The 9855-nt window shown below is 37.5% G+C and overlaps 1 non-coding gene across 1 annotated transcript; it reads right to left on the reverse strand.

The window, feature by feature from the left end:
• Positions 1-8560: 8560 nt before the first annotated feature.
• On the reverse strand, positions 8561-8667 carry LOC127110032 (small nucleolar RNA R71). Its single transcript, XR_007797271.1, has one exon. It is a non-coding gene; the product is annotated as a small nucleolar RNA R71 (small nucleolar RNA).
• Between the last annotated feature and the right edge of the window lie 1188 nt (positions 8668-9855).

Genomic DNA, 9855 nt, shown 5'->3' on the forward strand with positions numbered 1-9855 from the left:
GAGAAGTAGACCACTAGGACAAGGCCTAGGGTCAAAGAAGGAGAAATAAACCAAAACAGAACATGAAAGTTGATCAAAATCAAGATTAATCAAATAATAACAAAGTCCAATTGGTCTCATATCAAAATCATGCATCAAAATCATTTTATAAACAAATCATGTCAAACTATGCAAGTTGAAACACATTGGAGCAGGCAGAATGAACACAAGCATATCAATACCAAAATGGTTCAATAAATTCCAAGAAAAATCATGCTTAATCAGAACACATTCAATGAGCAACACACCAAAATTCATTGCATTTGGATAAAGGGAAGCAAGTCAATTAAAATCAACAATTTAAAGCATGTTCAAGCAAGTTCATGCAAGGCACCAAATCAAGCATCAACTTCAAGCAAGCATAAAACAGTGATGACAAATGATAAATGAATGAAACCAAAGCCATGGCAAACCTCTAGATGTCTATAATACCCATACCAAATTTTAGGTCCATCCAATAAACACCAAGGATTACACAAATCATATAAGATCATGACTCCCAAAAGGTTCACAATTGGTCAAACAGAGGGAAAATTCTCAAACAAATAGAAAATGCATTCAAAAATTCCAGGAAACATCACAAGCAAACTTAACATCCATACGTATCAACATGCAAAAATCCAGAATAATTCAAGTTCAATAGGCATGGCAAAGAAATTCCACAAAATGGACAAGAAATGGTGTGACATACATTGTCACACCTTCAAAGATCACATCATATCTCACAATTCAGAAAAGCAAAAATCACAAATCATATACCAAAATGTTCATCAAAGTGTCTAGGTTACACATATACAATTTCAAGAATTTTGGATCATCCATCATGATTTCACAAATGAAATGGCAAGCTATGTGCAAGAAATGAGATGTGAGAACAAACCCTAGGCAATTATATTTTCCAACCATGCACAAATTCATTAAAAATCATCAAAAAATAAAGGACATTATAAGGATCATGGTGGAAAAAATCTCATGTGATTTGGATTATTATTGAGAGAGTTATGATTTTTGCAATGTAAAAGAAAAATAAAAAATGTGAAATAAGGAGCATGAACATGATTAACATATATGAGAAAAAATAACACATGGCAATTGGATTTTGATGGAGCGGGGAATCGATCCCCTGAACAATTCAAATAGAGGCGCCACTTAAGTGAAACGCCGCGTTTCACTTAATTGCGTGGCACACAGCGATTGGCTCATGGCGCACAAACACGAAAAAAGCATGCAAACACGGATTATGAAGATCAAAGGAAGTTCTGGAAACAAAAATTAAGCATTCAACGCGTGTTCTTGCTGTTCATCATCAACATGATCCAACTCTCACAGAAATGCATAAAACCTATACCATTTGAATCATCTTGCATCACACATCACATATCCAGCATTGATTTCACTTAATTCTAACCACATGCAAAGAATCGATCGAAATAAGTTTCATCCATCAATGTTCAAATCAACATATCTTCTTCAATTCTTAATGAAATTTCATGATCTAAGTTGCAGTGTCATCTACATGCTAATATCTACAAAAGCCACATGAGAATTGCAAGAAATGGAGTGGTCGAATTCCAACCTTAATGATGAAGCAGATCTTGGTTCGTGCTCCTCAAAGCTTTAATTGTGAAAACAGATGATCTATGATGATAGGGAAGATGAATGGAAGTAAGGCTTCAGCTCAGCACAGCTCAAATTCGAAGAAAACTCCAACTGCCATGTGAATATGCAAGCTGCAACAGATGCGATTCTTCAAGAATTTTCAAGGATTTGCTTTAACAGATCTCCAATAATACCTGCAGATGATGATCAACACAAGAACAAGCAAAAGGAATGGTGAAATTCGATGAAAAAAAGTTGAAAAAAGCTTGAGAGAATTTGAGAGAATTTGAGTTTGGATCTGAGATTGTGAAATTGTTGATTCAGAATTCTGTTATAATTAGGGCTTTATAGTTCCTGTTAATCAAGCTAGCTAAACATGATTAGGCAAAATGGATTGGATTAGTGAATTAAGCATGTTAATGGAATTTGGCAAAAATGCCCTTATGCAAATATGACCAATGGAACAGTAAAATTCCACTTGAAGCAAGTCACAAATTCTATTTTAAGGCAAATTGAATTGGTTTGGCATGAGAATTATGTGTACTTTTCAAAATCATTTTTTTCCCACCAAAATTCAAATGAAGTCACTTGAAAAATGCACTTTTTGTATGATGATTTTTGATGAAATGTAATGAATGATTTGAATAGAGAGGATCAAACGAAATTTGCTCAAAAAAGAATCACATGAATTGGCCATTTGATGCAAAAGTTATGCCTTGTTGAAGTCCAAAATTTCTTGACAATGATTTGATCATAATTTGCCAACCACAAATGAGAAATGGATGTTCTTGGAAATTTTGGAAAGGCAAGAGCAAGATCTTCAACTTTCATGTTGGACAAAATTTGATTTGAATCTTGCTTGATGATGTAAAGTTGAGGAGAAGACCTTTCCATTTTTGGCAGTTTGAAATTACAGGTCACTTGCTATTTTGGGAAACTTTTTGTCTGACCTCAAATCCTCCAATGATGATGTTTGACATGTTATATGAGGCTTGTATGGACATGAACAAGGTCTCTCAAACCATCTCCCACCATCAAATCCCTGATTTTATGCACAGTTGACCACAGTTGACTTTGCTAGGGTTTTGGTTGACTGAACAATGCCTTGATGAATTTCAAACCTCTACCACTTGAGATCTTGATCCGAAATGATGTCAGAACTCATGTGAACTCTTGATTAATGATCATGGTGCCCAAATTCTTCAAGAATGGCCACCATCTATTGCTCAATGGCTTTGCCTTAACTGCCTTGACCTAATTGCTTCATTTGCAAGTAACAGTGTTAGATGACAATATTTTTGTACTTTTGGTTAGTAAACAAATGAAAAGCAATGATATACAAATGCAAAACATGCTTGGTGATCAAGAACCACACTCACAAGATAACCCACCCACTAGAAAGGAGGCAAGGTGCACAATGATCCTTGAGGCAATGATATGATATGATATGATGCCATGAGGGATCTTAGGGACAAAATTGGGGTCTTACAATCATCATCCGGGCTGTTTTCATGAATGGTCTTCCAAGAATTAGAGGAACATCACAATCTTCATCCATCTCCACTATCACGAAATCTACCGGAAACAAGAATTTATCCACCTTCACTACCATATCTTGAGCAACTCCATATGGTGAAGGGGTAGATTTATCGGCTAGTTGTAAAGTCATCCTTGTAGATTTGGTATCAATACTTCCCAATCTTTTAACAATGGATAGGGGGATTAAATTGATGCTAGATCCCAAGTCAATCAAGCCATTACCAATGTAGGTGCCTCCAATGGTTACCGGTAAAACGACTCGGCCCGGATCGGATTCCTTCCTTGGGATAGTTTTTTGGATGATGGCACTACAACGTGCATCAAGTAGGATTGTCTCGTTTTCCACATGTCTCCTTTTCTTTGTGAGAATATCCTTCATGAACTTTGCATACCGTGGCATTTGCTCTAATGCGTCGGCAAATGGAATGTTTATTTGAAGTTGTTTGAATATGTCCATAAACCGTGCATAATGTCTAGCATTGTCCTTCTTTGATGGTGCATGCGGATAAGGTAGATGTTGAGTTGGAATGATACTCAAACCTGTGTCTCCTTTCTTTTTCTTTCTTGACTCGGCATCCTTTTTCCTTTCCACTTCAACCTGTTGCTCTGCTGTCAATTGTTGATCCTGTTCTTTTCGCGGCGCGAAGGGAGATCACGGCGCGAACTGAAGAGTTTCTGCCACTTTCTCTTTTCCACAAGCCATATCCTCATTTTCCAGTACAACATCCATATCATTCTCTATTGTAATTTCCTCACTTTTTCCACTTGTCAACTCTTTACCGCTTCTCGTGACAATTGCTTTACAATGCTCCTTTGGATTGGTTTGAGTGTTAGCGGAAAATGAAGATCCCGCATTTTGTTCCGATAATTGCTTCGCAAGTTGGCCTACTTGATTTTCCAAATTCTTAATTGCTGCTTCTTTGCTCTTCTGATTTTCCATGGAGGCTTGCATGAATTGTTGAAGGGTGTCCTCTAGCTTTGAATTTCCTCCTTGCGATTGTTGTCCTTGAGAGTTTGGGTGTTGATAAGGACTTTGTTGCTGAAAATTTTGGTTATTGAACCTTGATGGTTGATAACCTTGATTATTTCTTGGATATGAGTTGTTAGGAGGTTGTCTTTGATAGCCTTGATTTTGATTGTTCACATAACTCACTTCTTCTAGTGGAGGGCAAAAACCGGTTGGATGATCTCCTTGACATAATTCGCAACATGCTACTTGATGTCAAACTTGAGAACCTTGGATTTCCTTCATTTGTTGTGGGAGCTTGGCCATTTGTTGAGTGAGAAACTCCACTTGTTGAGAAAGTAGCTTGTTTTGAGCAAGAATGACATCATTGGTATTTAACTCAAGAACTCCCGGTTTACGTTGTGAAGGACTACGGTCATGTTGACTTTGAAGATCATTGAGTGCCATCTGGTCAATAATGACTTTTGCTTCTTCCGCATTCTTTGACATAAGAGAGCCACCCGCGGTAGCATCCAAAAGTGTCTTGTGAGTTGATTGGAGCCCATTTAGATAAATATGGATTTGAGTGAGCTCATCAAAAACATGGCCATTTCATTTTCTCAACATTGACTTGAATCTTTCCCAAGTCTCATTTAGAGACTTGTTGCTTCCTTGAGTGAATACCGCAATAGCCGTTTTGGCTTCCATGAATAGGGATTGAGGAAAATATCTTTCTAAAAACTTCTCTTCTAACAAATTCCAATCCGTCATCACTCTTGGTGCTTGATCAAGGTACCACTCTTTTGCCTTTCCCACTAAGGAGTGTGGGAACATCCTCTTGAATAATGCTTTTTCACCCGTTTCGTCAATTCCCGTAGAACCCACAATCTCATAGAATTTGATGAGATGGGTATACGGATCTTCATGGTCCATTCCGGTGAATGGATTTGCATAAAGAAGTTGGAGGATTCTGGTCTTCATCTCCGTATTCCTTCCTCCACGAGCAAATTGAGCATTCCTTCTTGGACTATTAGCGGACATTTCGGTAGGAGTGTCATCCGCCATGTTTCCTTGAAAAGTCTCTACAACCACTTCTTCGATTTGAACAAGCGAAGAAGTAGATGCTTCCTCTCTCCGATTCCTCTCTTCGGTTAGTTTCCTTCTTCTTCGTGTTTTGCTATTGAGCTTTCGAAGTGTTCTTTCAATTTCGAGATCGAATTGAAATTGCTCCTCGGTAGCTTTTCCTCGCATGCACTGGAGTCTACAATACTAACAAACCAAGTGAAACACAAGAGTGATAGTAAGTACAAAACTTAGAACAATGAATTATTGCAATGCTTGTAATATCGAACACCAATCCCCGGCAACGGCGCCAATTTGTTGAAAAGTATACTTTCGGCAAATATTTTAATATTGTATCCACAGAGATTGGTTGTTATTACCGTCGTTCTATAATCCAAATTGTTATAAGTTCAAAATGTAACCAAGTTGTTTTGTTTAAAAAGTTATCTTTTGAGTAAAATGTCACTAAAACAATAAAATAGTTTTAATCAAATGTAAAAGGCTTGGCAAGATTGGAGTTCACTATTCAAATTGCTTATGATTCCTTATGACAACTATATAGATTTAAGATTATTGATGATGTTTAAGTATCCTCTCAATATCATTTATGTCTAAATGATATTGTGATAATCACTATATTAATCTTTAGACGATTTCTCCACCTAACTATCAATATAGCAATATTTAATGGTTGATACAAAAGAAGAGTAGTGAATAAATCTATTTCTACAACTTATTCACCACTTGAAAATATATTTTATGTCAAGACTTAAATAATCTCTTTCAACAACTACTCAAAACCAATATTCAACTTAGGGCAAAAATATCATTCAATACATCAATAACCTTTTATCATATATAAGAGTCAAATGAAATACATAAACAAATAGGAATGACTACTACCTCCAATCTTGACAAAATGGGGTTTAGCTCCTCATCATCATTTTGGACAGCAAAATGCAATGGTAGAATAAACTCTGTTTTTCTCTTACAAAATATGAAACTATGAATGAATGAATGACTGTTTTCCATTCTGTTTTCTTAAAGATTTGACCTTTCTGATAACACTAAAATTTACGTATTTTCGACTCCGATTTCACATGCATTCTAGTTGTTTTATTGTCATTTTGTTATGTTATTACTGTGTTTTCCTTTGTTTTCAGGTTTTTACTTTAATCGGAGTCCCGATCGAGAAAAGGAGTGAAAAGGGGCTAAAAACCCTAAAATTCAGCATTTTGTATTTATGGCCTACCCAGTGGCGGGCGCCACAGACCAAGCCATGACGTGTCAAATTCAACTTCCCTCAACTCCCACGTTTCCCCACTACATCCACTAAGGCGCCTCACTTTGGCCTTGTGGCGGGCGCCACAAGAGGAAAAACGGTTCCCTCTTATTTTCAAGTTGAAGGGCATCCAAGTCATTTCCATCTTTTTACTTGCTTATAAATAGAAACGCGAATTCACTTTTACTATCATCCAAACTTAGAGCAGAGGCAAACTCAGAAGCAACTTTGTTTCACTTAGGTATATATTCAGTATTTTATAGTGGTAATCACTTCGCATTGGAGTGTTACCACAATTGTGTCATCAAGTCTGTGATAGAGTCTGTAATCGAGTTTGGAGCACTTTGGAAGGAAGTTAATCCTGCCACCATTTTCTCTTCCGCATTACAATTTACTCAGCCCTCCGATTGGAGCAGGTTTTTATTTCTTGTCTTTACTTTATCTATTTCCCGCACTCGCTTTTACTTTATTTATTTCCTGCACCCACTTTTACTTTATTTATTTCCCGCACTCGCTTTTACTTTATTTATTTCCTCGCACTCGCGTTTACTTTATTTATTTCCCGCACTCGCTTTTACTTTATTTATTTCCTCGCACTCGCTTTTACTTTACTTATTTCCTCGCACTCGTTTTAAATTATTTACTTTCCGCACTCGCACTACTTTTATTTACTTTCCGCACTCGCACTACTTTTATTTACTTTCCGCACTCGCACTACTTTTATTTACTTTAATGCACTTTTACTTTACCATGTCTAACTAAATTTATAAGGTTAGAATGTAAGGATCGTAATTAAACCGATAATCCGTACAATTGTTCGTAGAAACACTTAAGGGCTATTTTAACTTTCAACTTAAGTTTTCCTGCACTTCAATTCCGTTGAGTAAGATCGAAAGCCGTCCAACGTCTATTTAAACTTAATTGTTTTTAACTATTTCAAAAACAGCGAAAGTGCTTTGTTTAGTTCATTAGGAGTTTTTAACATTAATAAGAAAAGAGATTTTAAAACTATTTTCTGACGCGTTTATAAGTTTAGAGACTGGTTCGTAAGAACCTCTTTTGGTTAAGAAGTCCAGGTTATAATACTTTTCAACTTAGTCAAGATACTATATTTCTTAAAAATAGGTTTACTACTCTAACGCAATGCGCGTCTTTTTATAAGTGACAATAAGAGGGTTTGATTAGGGAGTACAACTCGGTTCTGAATACGCGAAAGCGACAGTTCCTGTTAAATTAGTTCTTTTCAAAGTAGGAAACATTGCCCATAAGTAGTTCTATTAGCAAGTACTTGGATCATCAATTGATTACGTGAATTACATTCGACCCTGTCTTTATTAATTAAATCTATTTAAATACTTTACTTTTCATTGCACACTACGAAAAACACCTATTTTGACTACCTTTGATAAACACCATAACAACAGATAACGATAGTTTGACACTTGGTCTCTGTGGATTCGACAATCTTTTATATTACTCTGACGCGTTCGTATACTTGCGAAAAGCACGCATGAGTTTTTGGCGCCGTTGCCGGGGACCAATTTTGTCAAATATCATTTTCCTGTTGTTATATCGTTTAGACTTAAGCTATTTCCCTCCGGTCAATGCGAAGAACTCGCAACACCGGAAGTTTAAGTTTTGTATACCCTCTGGCGGAACCTGAACGTTACGCTCGCGCACGTTTATTCTTTCATAGAATTAAGAGAGCTATGGCCGAAGATCAAAACCAAAGACCTCTTAAGGACTTTGCTCAACCATCTAATGAAGAACCTAGTTCTAGTATAGTAAACCCAACTATCCCAGCCAATAATTTTGAACTTAAACCATCCCTGTTGCAACTAGGGCAACAGAGACAATTTGCGGGTCTCGCTACCGAGAACCCTAACCAACATTTAGAAATATTTCTTCAATTAGCAGATACTTTTAAAACCAATGGAGCTTCTCCTGAGGCAATACGTTTAAGATTATTTCCTTTTTCCCTCAGAGATAAAGCCCAATCATGGTTAGATTCCCTTCCACCCAATTCCATTACGACTTGGGATAACCTTAGAAGAGTTTTTCTTGCTAGATATTTTCCCCCGAGTAAGACCGCCGTTCTTCGAAACCATATAACTAGATTTACCCAAAACCAAGGAGAATCGTTGTTCGAAGCTTGGGAGAGATATAAAGAGTTGTTACGAGCATGCCCACATCATGGTTTAGAAAATTGGTTAATCATTCAAACCTTCTATAATGGACTTCATTACAACACAAAGATGACCATCAACGTTGCCGCAGGCGGTGCTCTGATGAACAAACCTTACCCTGAAGCTAGTGCCCTCATCGAAGACATGGCTCAAAACCATCAATCATGGGGAGTCGAACGAGCGACAGTTGAGAAGAAGGAAGCACAAGGAGGAGTGCATAAACTGAGCTCTATAGACATGATGCAAGCTAAAATGGACGCATTAGCCCTCAAAGTCGAGCATATGTACACGAACCCGAATACTGTAGCCGCAGTTTCGTCAGATTGTGAGATATGTGGAACCCAAGGACACCAATCTGCAGAATGCAGTCTATTGAACGAAACCCACTCCGAGCAAGTGAACTACACCCAAGGGAACCCATACTCGAATACCTATAACCCTGGATGGAGGAATCACCCTAACTTCTCCTATAAAAACAATAACCCTATCCAAAATAATGCACCTCCGAGACCTAGTTATCAAGCCCCTAGATCAAATCAACCTATGCAACCTGTACCACCAAAGCCGAGCCTTGAGAAAATTATGGAAAACTTTATCACCGCTCAAACCCAACAAAACAAGGAGTTCATGAACCAAAACATTCATGTTAACGAATTGATTACTCAGTTAGGAACCAAGGTTGACCAAATAGTTACTCATACCAAGATGCTTGAAACCCAGATCTCTCAAGTAGCTTTAAATCAAGCCCCTTAGACTACACCTGGAGGACAATTCTCTGGACAACCTCAACAAAATCCGAGAGGGCAAGCCAATGCCATTACCCTACGAAGTGGGAACGCTTATGATGAGCCACCAAACCCAAGATTGAGTGAACCCGAAACTTCTAAGGAATGTACCAAACCCCCGGTACTTCTAAGGCCATGCCCTAAGAAACCAACCTTAGAACTTAAGGAACTGCCTAAGAACCTGAGATATGAGTTCCTCGATGAAAAGATAAACCGTCCAGTTATAGTTAGTGCTACCTTGAGCCATGAGGAAATGAACCAACTTTTAGACGTTTTACGAAGATATCCCTCAGCCTTAGGATATAATATCTCTGACCTAAAAGGTATAAGCCCATCCGTATGCATGCATCGGATTTCGCTCGAAGAAGATTCAAAACCCTCTAGGGAGCATCAGAGAAGAATAAACCCTATAATGAG

Source organism: Lathyrus oleraceus, chromosome 7 (assembly GCF_024323335.1).
Source record: "Lathyrus oleraceus cultivar Zhongwan6 chromosome 7, CAAS_Psat_ZW6_1.0, whole genome shotgun sequence".
Classification (NCBI taxonomy): domain Eukaryota; kingdom Viridiplantae; phylum Streptophyta; class Magnoliopsida; order Fabales; family Fabaceae; genus Lathyrus; species Lathyrus oleraceus.